Genomic DNA, 13,376 nt, shown 5'->3' with positions numbered 1-13,376 from the left:
AGATTATGATACAAAAAAGTCATAGTTATGATATAAAAAAAAATCATGATTATGATATAAAAAGTCATAATTATGAAATAAAAAGTCATGATTATTATATAAAAAGTCGAAATTATGAGATAAAAAGTCATGATTATGATATAAAGAGTCAAAATCATGAGATAAAGTCATGATTATGATATAAACAGATATAATCATGATATAAAAAAAGTCATGATTATGATGTAAAAAGTCAAAATTATGAGAAACAAAAGTCATAATTATGAGATAAAAAGTCATGATTATGATATAAAAAGTTGAAATTATGAGATGGAAAAAGTTATGATTATGATGTAAAAAAAAAAAGTCATGATTATGATGTTATAATGATTATGATGTAAAAAAAAGTCATGCTTATGATATAAAACACTAATGATTATGATATAAAAAAGTCATGGTTATGATGTAAAAAAGTCATAAATATGAAATAAAAAGTAATCATTGTGATATTTAAAAAAAAAAAGTCATGATTATGATGTAAAAAAGTAATGATTATGATATAAAAAAGTCATGATTATGATGTAAAAAAAGTCATGATTATAATAAAAAAAGTCATGATTATGATATAAAAAGTCATAATTATGATAGAAAGTCATGATTATGATTTAAAAGTCATGATTATGATGTAAAAAAGTCATAATTATGTTATAAAAAAGTCATGATTAAGATATAAAAAAGTCATAATTATCATATAAAAAGTCATAATTATGATATACAAAAGTCATTATGATGTAAAAAAAGTCATGATTATGATTTAAAAAAGTCATGATTATGATGTAAAAAGTCATAATTATGTTATAAAAAAGTCATGATTTGATATAAAAAAATAGTCATAATTTTGATATAAAAAAAGTCATAATTATGATATATAAAGTCATGATTATGATATAATATAAAGTCATAATCATGATATTAAAAAAGTCATAATTATGATAGAAAAGTAATGCTTATGATATAAAAAAATCATGATTATGATGTAAAAAGTCATAATTATTATATAAAAAGTCAAAATTACGAGATATAAAAAGTCATGATTATGATATAAAAATACATAATTATGATATAAACAATTCATAACTATGAAATAAAAAGTCATGATTATTATGTTAAAAAGTCATGATTATGATATTAAAAAGTCATGATTATGATTGAAAAAGTCATGATTATGATAGAAATGTCATAATTATGAGATAAAGTCTAAAAATGAGATAAAAAGTCTAAAAATGAGGGGAAAAAGTCTAGAAATAAATTTTAAAAGTCATATTTATATCACATATTTTTCATATCTCTTTGCAACATGTCCTGCCCCTTTTCCATTTTCTAACATTTACTAACAAATACGTTAAACTGAAATTGAGAGATAAAAGTCATATTTATGACAAAAAAAGTTTAAATTATGAGCTTTTTTATTTTACAATTAAGACTTATTTCATAATTTTGACTTTCTTATCTCATAATTTCTACTTTTTATCTCATAATTTCTACTTTTTATCTCATAAACTTTTTACAATGTTTTAATTCTTCCAGACCTGAGTGTTTATTTCCGTACGTGACAGTTTTTTTCAAATAAAGCCAAGTTTCAACATCAATTGTAGGTTCAAAAGAATGAAATGAGCTAAAAGATAGCATAAAACATTAGCCTGTTACATTAGCATGCTAACATAGGAAAAGACAGCACACTTTTAAGTTGGCGCCCAGTATCAAAAGACACATATTTTAGGTTTAAAATAATCAAACATTTTAGGTTTAAACTAAAAGATTGTCAAAATGCTAGCATAAAACATTAGCATGTTAATGTTAGCATGTTAGCATAGACAATATTAGCGGCAAGTACCAAAAGCCATGATATTTAGGTTTAAACAAATAAAATGTGTAAAAATGCTGGCAACAAACATTGGCATCTTAAAGTTAGCATGCTAACATAGAAGATGTTAGCCGTTTCAAAAGCTATTTTTAGGTTCAAACTATTCAAATGATCTAAAAGATAGCATGAAAGATTAGCCTGTTAACATTAGCATGCTAACATAAGAAAATATGGCCCACTTCTAAGATGTTGCCACGTTTCAAAAGTCACGATTTTTAGGTTTAAATGAAGAAAATTAGCAAAAATGCTCGCATACAACATTAGCATGTCATTGTTAGCATATTAGCATACTTCTAAGATGGCGGCAAGTATCAAAAAACATGATATTTAGGTTTAAACTAGCAAAAAATGTTAGCATTAAACATTAGCATGCTATTGTTAGCATGTTGTCACAGGAAAGGTTAGCACACTTCTAAGATGAAGCCAGGTGTATTCTATACAAACACTTTATTTTGAAGTATTCTTATACAAACACTTTATTGTGAAGTATTCTTGTTAAAATACTTTATTTTGGAGTATTCTTATACACACTTTATTTCGGAGTATTCTTATACACTTTATTGTGAAGTATTCTTATACAAACACTTTATTGTGAAGTATTCTTATACAAATACTTTATTGTGAAGTATTCTTATATAAATACTTTATTGTGAAGTATTCTTATATAAATACTTTATTGTGAAGCATTGTTATATAAATACTTTGTGAAGTATTCTTATATAAATACTTTATTGTGAAGTATTCTTATATAAATACTTTATTGTGAAGTATTCTTATACAAATACTTTATTGTGAAGTATTCTTATATAAATACTTTATTGTGAAGTATTCTTATATAAATACTTTATTGTGAAGTATTCAAGCCTCCTGGAAAAGGTGTGTTCCATGGACGCCATGAGTGTAGTTCCTCCTCTTCTTCCTTTCAGATGAGTGTGTTTCCTCCTCTTCTTACTTTCAAATGAGTGTGATTCCTCCTCTTCTTATTTTCGGATGAGTGTGTTTCCTCCTCTTTAAACTTTCAGATGAGTGTGATTCCTCCTCTTCTTCTTTCATCCTCTTCCTCCTGTCAGATGAGTGTGATTCCTTCTCTTCCTTTCAGATGAGTGTGGTTCCTCCTCTTCTTACTTTCCGATGAGTGTGATTCCTCCTCTTCTTCTTTCATCCTCTTCCTCCTGTCAGATGAGTGTGATTTCTCTTCCTTTCAGATGAGTGTGATTCCTCCTCTTCTTTCTTTCCGATGAGTGTGATTCCTCCTCTTTTTACTTTCAGATGAGCATGATTCCTCCTCTTCCTTTCAGATGAGCATGATTCCTCCTCTTCTTCCTTTCAGATGAGCATGATTCCTCCTCTTCTTCCTGTCAGATGAGCATGATCCCGCCTCTTCTTCCTTTCAGATGAGTATGGTTTCTCCTCTTCTTCCTTTCAGATGAGCATGATTCCTCTTCTTCTTCCTTACAGATGAGTGTGATTCCTCCTCTTCTTCCTGTCAGATGAGCGTGATTCCCCCTCTTCTTTCTTTCAGATGAGTATGATTCCTCCTCTTCTCCCTTTCAGATGAGTGTGATTCCTCCTCTTCCTCCTGTCAGTTGAGTGTGATTCCTCCTCTTCTTTCTTTCAGACGAGTGTGATTCCTCCTCTTCCTTCTGTCAGATGAGTGTGATTCCTCCTCTTCCTTTCAGATGAGTGTGATTCCTCTTGTTCCTTTCAAATGAGTGTGATTCATCCTCTTATTCCTTTCAGATGAGTGTGATTCCTCCTCTTTTTCCTTTCAGATGAGTGTGATTCCTCCTCTTCTTCCTTTCAAATGAGTGTGATTCCTCCTCTTCTTCCTTTCAGTTGAGGTGATTCCTCCTATTCTTCCTTTCAGGTGAGTATGTTTCCTCCTCTTCTCCCTTACAGATGAGTATGATTCCTCTTCCTCCTGCCAGATGAGTGTGATCCCTCCTCTTCTTCCTTTCGTAAGAATGTGATTCCTCCTCTTTCTCCTGTCAGATGAGTGTGATTCCTCTTCTTCCTCCTGTCAGACGAGTGTGATTCCTCCTCTTCTTACTTTCAGATGAGTGTGATTCCTCATTTCAGATGAGGTGATTCCTCCTCTTCTTCCTTTCAGATGTGTGATTCCTCCTCTTATTCCTTTCAGATGAGTGGGATTCCTCCTCTTTCTCCTGTCAGATGACTGTGATTCCTCCTCCTCTTCCTTTCAAATGAGTGTGATTCCTCCTTTTATTCCTTTCAGATGAGTGTGATTCCTCCTCTTCCTCCTGCCAGATGAATTTGATTCCTCCTCTCCTTCCTTTCAGATGAGTATGGTTACTCCTCTTCCTCCTGTCGGATGAATGTGATTCCCCCTCTTCTTCCTTTCAGATGACAAAACCAGTGAAGCGAAACTTCCTTTTGTGGCCACAACAACTTGTGTCAATCCCCCAGCTGCCAAGATGGCAGCCAGTAGGCCTCAATAGGCCTGCAGCTGCTTTTTTTATTGGACGCCCTGGAGGGAGGACGGAAGCAGGAGCTGATGCAGCAAGAACATTCAAAGACACACAGAGAGGACCACTGCAGGACCGAAGACACTCAGCAGTTTAGAGCAAGTGTCCACTGCAGTGGACGTTTGTGCTCCAAAGGCAATAGACGTTCTTTTTTTTTTTAGAAATAGAGAAGAGGTGTACCTCGCCTTCTGCCCAAATGCAGCTGGGATAGGCTCCAGCACTGGAAAAATGGATGGATGGAGAGGACATTTGGATCAAAAGAAATAGTGGTACAAATAAAATGTATAACAAAGTTATTTTTATTTACAGAGCAAAAATATGTGTCCATTGCAGAGGACATTTTTTTTTTTTTGGTCGCAATAGAGCAACAATTAATGTCCACTGCAGAGGACATTTATTAAGAGTAAAAACTTTTTAAAAAATAATTCAAATTCAGTTCATAAAAGGGCTTTTTTTTTAGTTATGGAGCAAAATTAAATGTCCACTGTGGAGGACATATAGGGCATAAATAAATGTCCACTGTGGAGGACAATTATTGGAAACATACTTCCATCCATCCATTTTCTACCGCTTGTCCCTTTTGGGGTCGCATACTTATATAATAAAAATAGAAATGTACAAGATAAATATAAGATAATAATAATAATAAAATATGAATATAATGGTGAATAAAAGGGAGATCCTCAAAGGGAAATTTAAGAGTCCATAAATGTGTTAAAATAAAATCATCAATGTCATATATTTATATTAAGTTGTTGTATTATTATTGTTTTTAAAGTCAGTGAACATGTTTTCTTTATTAATTAAATACGCATTATAAAATGTCCATGTTCCAAAAAAATTTAAATAAAATATATCTTTTTTTTTTGTATGTAAGTCAAAAAGTCAGAAAACCCATTAATCACGCTGAAGTATCAGTATCGGCACTCACCCACTCGGTATCGTCTCGACATCTTGATGTGCAGTATCGCTCCGCTGTAAACTTGACTGCTGCGAGTGTGGTGCGTTCAGTGACGGCACATAAAGTAGGATTACCAAACGCCAGAGTGACACAAAGAATAAAGCAGATGAATGAGTGAATGAATATTCATGTCGAAATAATCATCCAAGGTCCGAGGTCGGCATGGCGGACAAAGCAGCCCAGATTGTCCTCCTCTTCTCGGGCTACTTGGTCCATCTCCCCCCGGGACGATCCAACATATTCTGACACATTTATTTCACATAAAAGCACATTTTGGACAATTATTATTAATCAGCGCGATCAATGACGTGCCATTTGTTGGCGTTCGCGCACGCGCGGCTCTCAGACCGGAAGAGGAAGTGAACTTTTCAACCTCTCGCGCGCCTCTATCTTCTCCCGCCCTTTTGGACCCCGACTTAAACAAGTTGAAAAACTTATTCGGGTGTTACCATTTAGTGGTCAATTGTACGGAATATGTACTTCACTGTGCAACCTACTAATAAAAGTCTCAATCAATCAATCAATCAATCAAGCAGACAGGAAGTGGATGCTCTTCAATGACCTCAGCTTTGTCTGCGAAACCACGCCCACTTCCAGACATTCTCTTTATTATTTTCATTCACAGTAGTTGTATTATTCACACTATTATCACATTATTTACATTATTTATCTTATTATTCACATTATTTATAACATTATTATTCACATTATTTATCTTATTATTCACATTATTTATAACATTGTTATTCACATTATTAATCTCATTATTCACATTATCACATAATTTATAACCTTATTATTTACATTATTTATCATTATTCACATTATTTATAACATTATTACTCACATTATTCATCTCATTATTCACATTATTTATAATATTATTATTCACATAATCTCATTACTCACATTATTTATAACATTATTATTCACATTATTTATCTCATTATTTACATTATTTATAACATTATTTATAACATTATTCACATTATTTATATCATTCACATTAATATAATTATTTACATTATTTATAACATTATAATTCACATTATTGATCTCATTATTCACATTTATAACATTATTATACACATTATTTATCTCATTATTCACATTATTTATAACATTATTATTCACATTATTCATCTCATTATTCACATTATTTATAACATTATTATTCACATTATTTATCTCATTACTCACATTATTTATAACATTATTATTCACATTATTTATCTCATTTACATTATTTATAACATTATTATTCACATTATTTATATCATTCACATAATATAATTATTTACATTATTTATAACATGATCATTCACATTATTTATCTCATTATTCACATTATTTATAACATTATTATACACATTATTTATCTCATTATTCACATTATTTATAACATTATTTATCTCATTATTCACATTATTTATAACATTATTATTCACATTCATCTCATTATTCACATTATTTATAACATTATTATTCAAATTATTTACATTATTTATAACATTATTATTTACATTTATCTCATTATTCACATTATTTATAACATTATTATTCACATTATTTACATTATTTATAACATTATTTATAACATTATTTATATCATTCACATTAATATAATTATTTATATTAGTTATAACATTATCATTCACATTATTTATCTCATTATTCACATTATTTATAACATTATTATACACATTATTTATGTCATTATTCACATTATTTATAACATTATTATACACATTATTTATCCCATTATTCACATTATTCATAACATTATTATTCACATTATTTATCTCATTCACATTATTTATAACATTATTATTTACATTATTTATCTCATAATTCATATTATTTATAACATTATTATTCACATTATTCATCTCATTATTCACATTATAACATTATTAATCACATTATTCAAATTATTTATAACATTATTCACATTATTTATCTCATTATTCACATTATTTATAACATTATTATTCATCACATTATTAACATTATAACATTATTATTCACATTATTTATCACATTATTCAGATTATTTATAACATTATTCACATTATTTATCTCATTATTCACATTATTTATAACATTATTATTCATCACATTATTAACATTATAACATTATTATTCACATTATTCAGATTATTTATAACATTATTATTCACATTATTATTAGTGTCAGACTGAAGCGCAGCACAACAGAACTTTAAAATAATCATATAAAAATACAACTTTATTAATAAAGAACTAATCAGAACTGAAATTAAATATTTGACTATATTTACTATCTCGTTTATGAAAAATGTATTTTATTTTTGGACTAGAATTACGATCAAAATGAGTAAAAATCGTCAATATTGATAATCACTGTCATATTTTTCAATCGAATTGAGTTGATGAAACGAACTTTATTCGATCCTGGACGTCACAACAATAATCATTGGCTCATAATAAAGCTTTTATTAAAATAATATTTTTAACATAAAGTCTTGTCTTCAACACTATCATATTATGGAATATAGATCATGATTTATTATTAACAAATTATAAATCAAATGTATGTCTCTGAAGCATTAATTATGCAAGTAATTAATATTACCATAAACATGTGTCATTTTTAAATATACAGCCTCCTGAATTATTTTTCTTCATGTGTTTTTTATTTAATTAGACTTTATTTTATTTTATTTGTGTCAAGTGATTTTTATTTGAATTATTGGGGTTAATACACAGAATAGATAGATAATAATAAAAATTTTATAATACCTAATTATGAATTATAAGCAAACATACACACATTAACCAATTACTTTATAAAACAATAAAATATATAATGTATTATATAATATACAAACGTATTTTTTATTGTAATATATTTCATATTTTAGTGTACTTTTTTAAATTCTTTTTAAATTCATCTTTTAATAAATTTTGTTGATTCATGATTTTAGTTTTTTCATTGATTATTTAGAATAAAATGTGTAATAATACAAAAAATAAATCAATAGAAATGCATGATGTAATATACATGTAAAATATGCATAAATAATTGTATGTAATACCTGATATCTATTTTCCTTTCAGTTTTAAGTATGCAATTTAGATGTATATTATTTATTTATGTTAAGACTTTTCATTACTTTCAACAAATCATTAAATTCCAGCCATTTTGGACCAAAATTCATGATTTCTGATTTATTTTGTTTGTGTTGGTTGATTATAATTTACATTAAATTATGGAGGTTAAAATAGAAATATTTTACAATTTAATTTTTTTTTTGTGTATCTTATTATTTACTTATTTCTAGAGATGTACTTAAATAACTTTAAAAAACAATGTATTTAAAGTGACTTGGGATGATAATTTATGATTAGTTTTATTTTATTCACATTTATGTTGAATAAAAACGTTGTTTATACTTTGCATATTTTTCTTCAGTCAATATTTTATGTTGCCATAATATTAATGTTTTTTTTTTTTTCTACATCAACATTTTCTTTCAAACCCCCGCAGGGATTCCTTACAGGGAATATAAGACGTGATGCGTTCAAACTCCCCGGAAAACCTCGTAAATGACCAACACAATTCGCAAAGAAACATTATTTTCCTTTCACTTTGACACGGCAGAAAATTAATTTATATTTAAAACTTAGTTGTTCGTAAAAAATAAACACTAGTATTTAAACCTTAGTTGTTTGTAAAATATAAACATTAATATTTAAAACTTAGTTTGTAAAAAATAAACATACATTTTTAAAACTGAGTTGTTTGTAAAAAATAAACATTAATATTTAAAACTTAATTTGTAAAAAAATAAGCATTAATATTTAAAACTTAGTTGTTTGTAAAAATAAACATGAATATTTAAAACTTAGTTGTTTGTAAAAAAATAAAAATAAACATGAATATTTAAAACTTAGTTGTTTGTAAAAAAATAAACATTAATATTTAAAACTTAGTTTATAAAAAACATTAATATCTCAAACTTAGTTGTTTGTAAAAACAAATAAACATTAATATTTAAAACTTAGTTGTTTGTAAAAAATAAAGATTCTTCTTTAAAATGTAGTTGTTTGTTAAAAAATAAAGATTAATATTTAAAACTTAAGTTGTTCGTAACAAATTTTGACATTAACTTTTAAAACTTAGTTGTTTGTAAAAAATAAATGTTTAAAACTTAGTTGTTCGTAAAAAAATAAACATTAATATTCAAAATCTATTTGTTCTTGAAAAAATAAACATTAATATTTAAAACTTAGTTGTTTGTAAAAAAAAATTAACATTAATATTTAACAGTTAGTTGTTTGTAAAAGATCATTAATATTTAAAACTTAGTTGTTTGTAAAAAAAAACGTATTATTACTTAAACCTTAGTTTGTAAAAAAAAACATGAATATTTCAAACTTAGTTGTTTGTAAAAAATAAACATTAATATTTAAAACTTAGTTGTTTGTAATAAAATAAACATTAATATTTAAAACTTAGTTTTTTGTAAAAATAAAATAAAATAAACATTAATATTTAAAACTTAGTTGTTTGTAAAAAATAAACATTAATATTTAAAACTTAGTTGTTTGTAAAAATAAAATAAAATAAACATTAATAGTTCAAACTTATTTGTTTGTAAAAAAAACATTATTTAAACCTTAGTTTGTAAAAAAAATAAAAATTAATATTTAAAACATAGTTGTTTGTAAAAAACAAACAACAATATTTAAAACTTAGTTTGTAAAAAATAAACATTAATATTTAAAACCTAGTTGTTCGTAAAAAAAACCCATTAATATTTAAAACTTAGTTGTATGTAAAAAAAACCAAATAAACAATATTTAAAACTAAGTTTGTAAAAAAAATAAAAAAAATTCAAACTTGGTTTGTAAAAAATAAACATTAATATTTAAAACGTAGTTGTTTGTAAAAAAAATAAACATGAATATTTAAAACTTAGTTGTTTGTAAAAAAAACCACATTATTTAAAACTTAGTTTGTAAAAAAATAAACATTAATATTTAAACTTAGTTTGTAAAAAATAAACATTAATATTTAAAACTTAGTTGTTTGTAAAAATAAAATAAACATTAACATTTAAAACGTAGTTGTTTGTAAAAAATAAATAAACATGAATATTTCAAACTTAGTTGTTTGTAAAACAAATAAACATGAATATTCGAAACTTAGTTTGTCAAAAATAAACATTAATATTTCAACCTTAGTCAAAAATAAACATTAATATTTAAAACCTAGTTGTTCGTAAAAAAAACCCCATTAATATTTAAAACTTAGTTGTATGTAAAAAACAAATAAACAATATTTAAAACTAAGTTTGTAAAAAAAATCTAAAAAATTCAAACTTGGTTCGTAAAAAATAAACATTAATATTTAAAACGTAGTTGTTTGTAAAAAAAAATAAACATGACTATTTAAAACTTAGTTGTTTGTAAAAAAACCCACATTATCTAAAAGTTAGTTTGTAAAAAATAAACATTAATATTTAAACTTAGTTTGTAAAAAATAAACATTAATATTTAAAACGTAGTTGTTTGTAAAAAATAAAATAAACATTAACATTTAAAACGTAGTTGTTTGTAAAAAATAAATAAACATGAATATTTCAAACTTAGTTGTTTGTAAAACAAATAAACATGAATATTCAAAACTTAGTTTGTCAAAAATAAACATTAATATTTCAACCTTAGTTTGTCAAAAATAAACATTAATATTTAAAACCTAGTTGTTCGTAAAAAAAACCCATTAATATTTAAAACTTAGTTGTATGTAAAAAACAAATAAACAATATTTAAAACTAAGTTTGTAAAAAAAAATCAAAAAAATTCAAACTTGGTTTGTAAAAAATAAACATTAATATTTAAAACGTAGTTGTTTGTAAAAAAAAAAATAAACATGACTATTTAAAACTTAGTTGTTTGGAAAAAACGCATTATTTAAAACTTAGTTTGTAAAAAAATAAACATTCATATTTAAACTTAGTTTGTAAAAAATAAACATTAATATTTAAAACTTAGTTGTTTGTAAAAAATAAAATAAACATTAACATTTAAAACGTAGTTGTTTGTAAAAAATAAATAAACATGAATATTTCAAACTTAGTTTGTAAAACAAATAAACATGAATATTCAAAACTTAGTTTGTCAAAAATAAACATTAATATTTCAACCTTAGTCAAAAATAAACATTAATATTTAAAACCTAGTTGTTCGTAAAAAAAACCCATTAATATTTAAAACTTAGTTGTATGTAAAAAACAAATAAACAATATTTAACACTAAGTTTGTAAAAAAAATCTAAAAAATTCAAACTTGGTTCGTAAAAAATAAACATTAATATTTAAAACGTAGTTGTTTGTAAAAAAATAAACATGACTATTTAAAACTTAGTTGTTTGTAAAAAAAAACCACATTATCTAAAAGTTAGTTTGTAAAAAATAAACATTAATATTTAAACTTAGTTTGTAAAAAATAAACATTAATATTTAAAACGTAGTTGTTTGTAAAAAATAAAATAAACATTAACATTTAAAACGTAGTTGTTTGTAAAAAATAAATAAACATGAATATTTCAAACTTAGTTGTTTGTAAAACAAATAAACATGAATATTCAAAACTTAGTTTGTCAAAAATAAACATTAATATTTCAACCTTAGTTTGTCAAAAATAAACATTAATATTTAAAACCTAGTTGTTCGTAAAAAAACCCATTAATATTTAAAACTTAGTTGTATGTAAAAAACAAATAAACAATATTTAAAACTAAGTTTGTAAAAAAAAAACAAAAAAATTCAAACTTGGTTTGTAAAAAATAAACATTAATATTTAAAACGTAGTTGTTTGTAAAAAAAAATAAACATGACTATTTAAAACTTAGTTGTTTGGAAAAAAACGCATTATTTAAAACTTAGTTTGTAAAAAAAATAAACATTCATATTTAAACTTAGTTTGTAAAAAATAAACATTAATATTTAAAACGTAGTTGTTTGTAAAAAATAAAATAAACATTAACATTTAAAACGTAGTTGTTTGTAAAAAATAAATAAACATGAATATTTCAAACTTAGTTGTTTGTAAAACAAATAAACATGAATATTCAAAACTTAGTTTGTCAAAAATAAACATTAATATTTCAACCTTAGTCAAAAATAAACATTAATATTTAAAACCTAGTTGTTCGTAAAAAAAAAACCCATTAATATTTAAAACTTAGTTGTATGTAAAAAACAAATAAACAATATTTAAAACTAAGTTTGTAAAAAAAATCTAAAAAATTCAAACTTGGTTCGTAAAAAATAAACATTAATATTTAAAACGTAGTTGTTTGTAAAAAAAAAAAACATGACTATTTAAAACTTAGTTGTTTGTAAAAAAAAAAACCACATTATCTAAAAGTTAGTTTGTAAAAAATAAACATTAATATTTAAACTTAGTTTGTAAAAAATAAACATTAATATTTAAAACTTAGTTGTTTGTAAAAAATAAAATAAACATTAACATTTAAAACGTAGTTGTTTGTAAAAAATAAATAAACATGAATATTTCAAACGTAGTTGTTTGTAAAACAAATAAACATGAATATTCAAAACTTGGTTTGTCAAAAATAAACATTAATATTTCAACCTTAGTTTGTCAAAAATAAACATTAATATTTAAAACCTAGTTGTTCGTAAAAAAACCCATTAATATTTAAAACTTAGTTGTATGTAAAAAACAAATAAACAATATTTAAAACTAAGTTTGTAAAAAAAAATCAAAAAAATTCAAACTTGGTTTGTAAAAAATAAACATTAATATTTAAAACGTAGTTGTTTGTAAAAAAAATAAACATGACTATTTAAAACTTAGTTGTTTGGAAAAAAACACATTATTTAAAACTTAGTTTGTAAAAAAATAAACATTCATATTTAAAGGCCTACTGAAAGCCACTACTACCGACCACGCAGTCTGATAGTTTATATATCAATGATGAAATCTTAACATTATAACACATGCCAATACGGCC

At 24.7% G+C, this 13,376-nt stretch overlaps 1 long non-coding RNA gene across 1 annotated transcript in view; it reads left to right on the top strand.

Moving 5' to 3' along the window:
* The window catches only part of LOC133664783 (uncharacterized), a 71,681-nt gene extending 68,325 nt beyond the window's left edge, over positions 1-3,356 (top strand). The window contains exon 3 of the long non-coding RNA XR_009828622.1: positions 3,234-3,356. This is a non-coding gene — a long non-coding RNA (uncharacterized LOC133664783). The remainder of the gene's footprint in view (positions 1-3,233) is intronic.
* The last annotated feature ends 10,020 nt before the right edge of the window (positions 3,357-13,376 follow it).

Source organism: Entelurus aequoreus, linkage group LG14 (genome assembly GCF_033978785.1).
Source record: "Entelurus aequoreus isolate RoL-2023_Sb linkage group LG14, RoL_Eaeq_v1.1, whole genome shotgun sequence".
NCBI classification, from domain to species: domain Eukaryota; kingdom Metazoa; phylum Chordata; class Actinopteri; order Syngnathiformes; family Syngnathidae; genus Entelurus; species Entelurus aequoreus.
The sequence above is the reverse complement of the archived record's forward strand: the minus strand, read 5'-3'. Positions and strand labels throughout refer to the sequence as shown.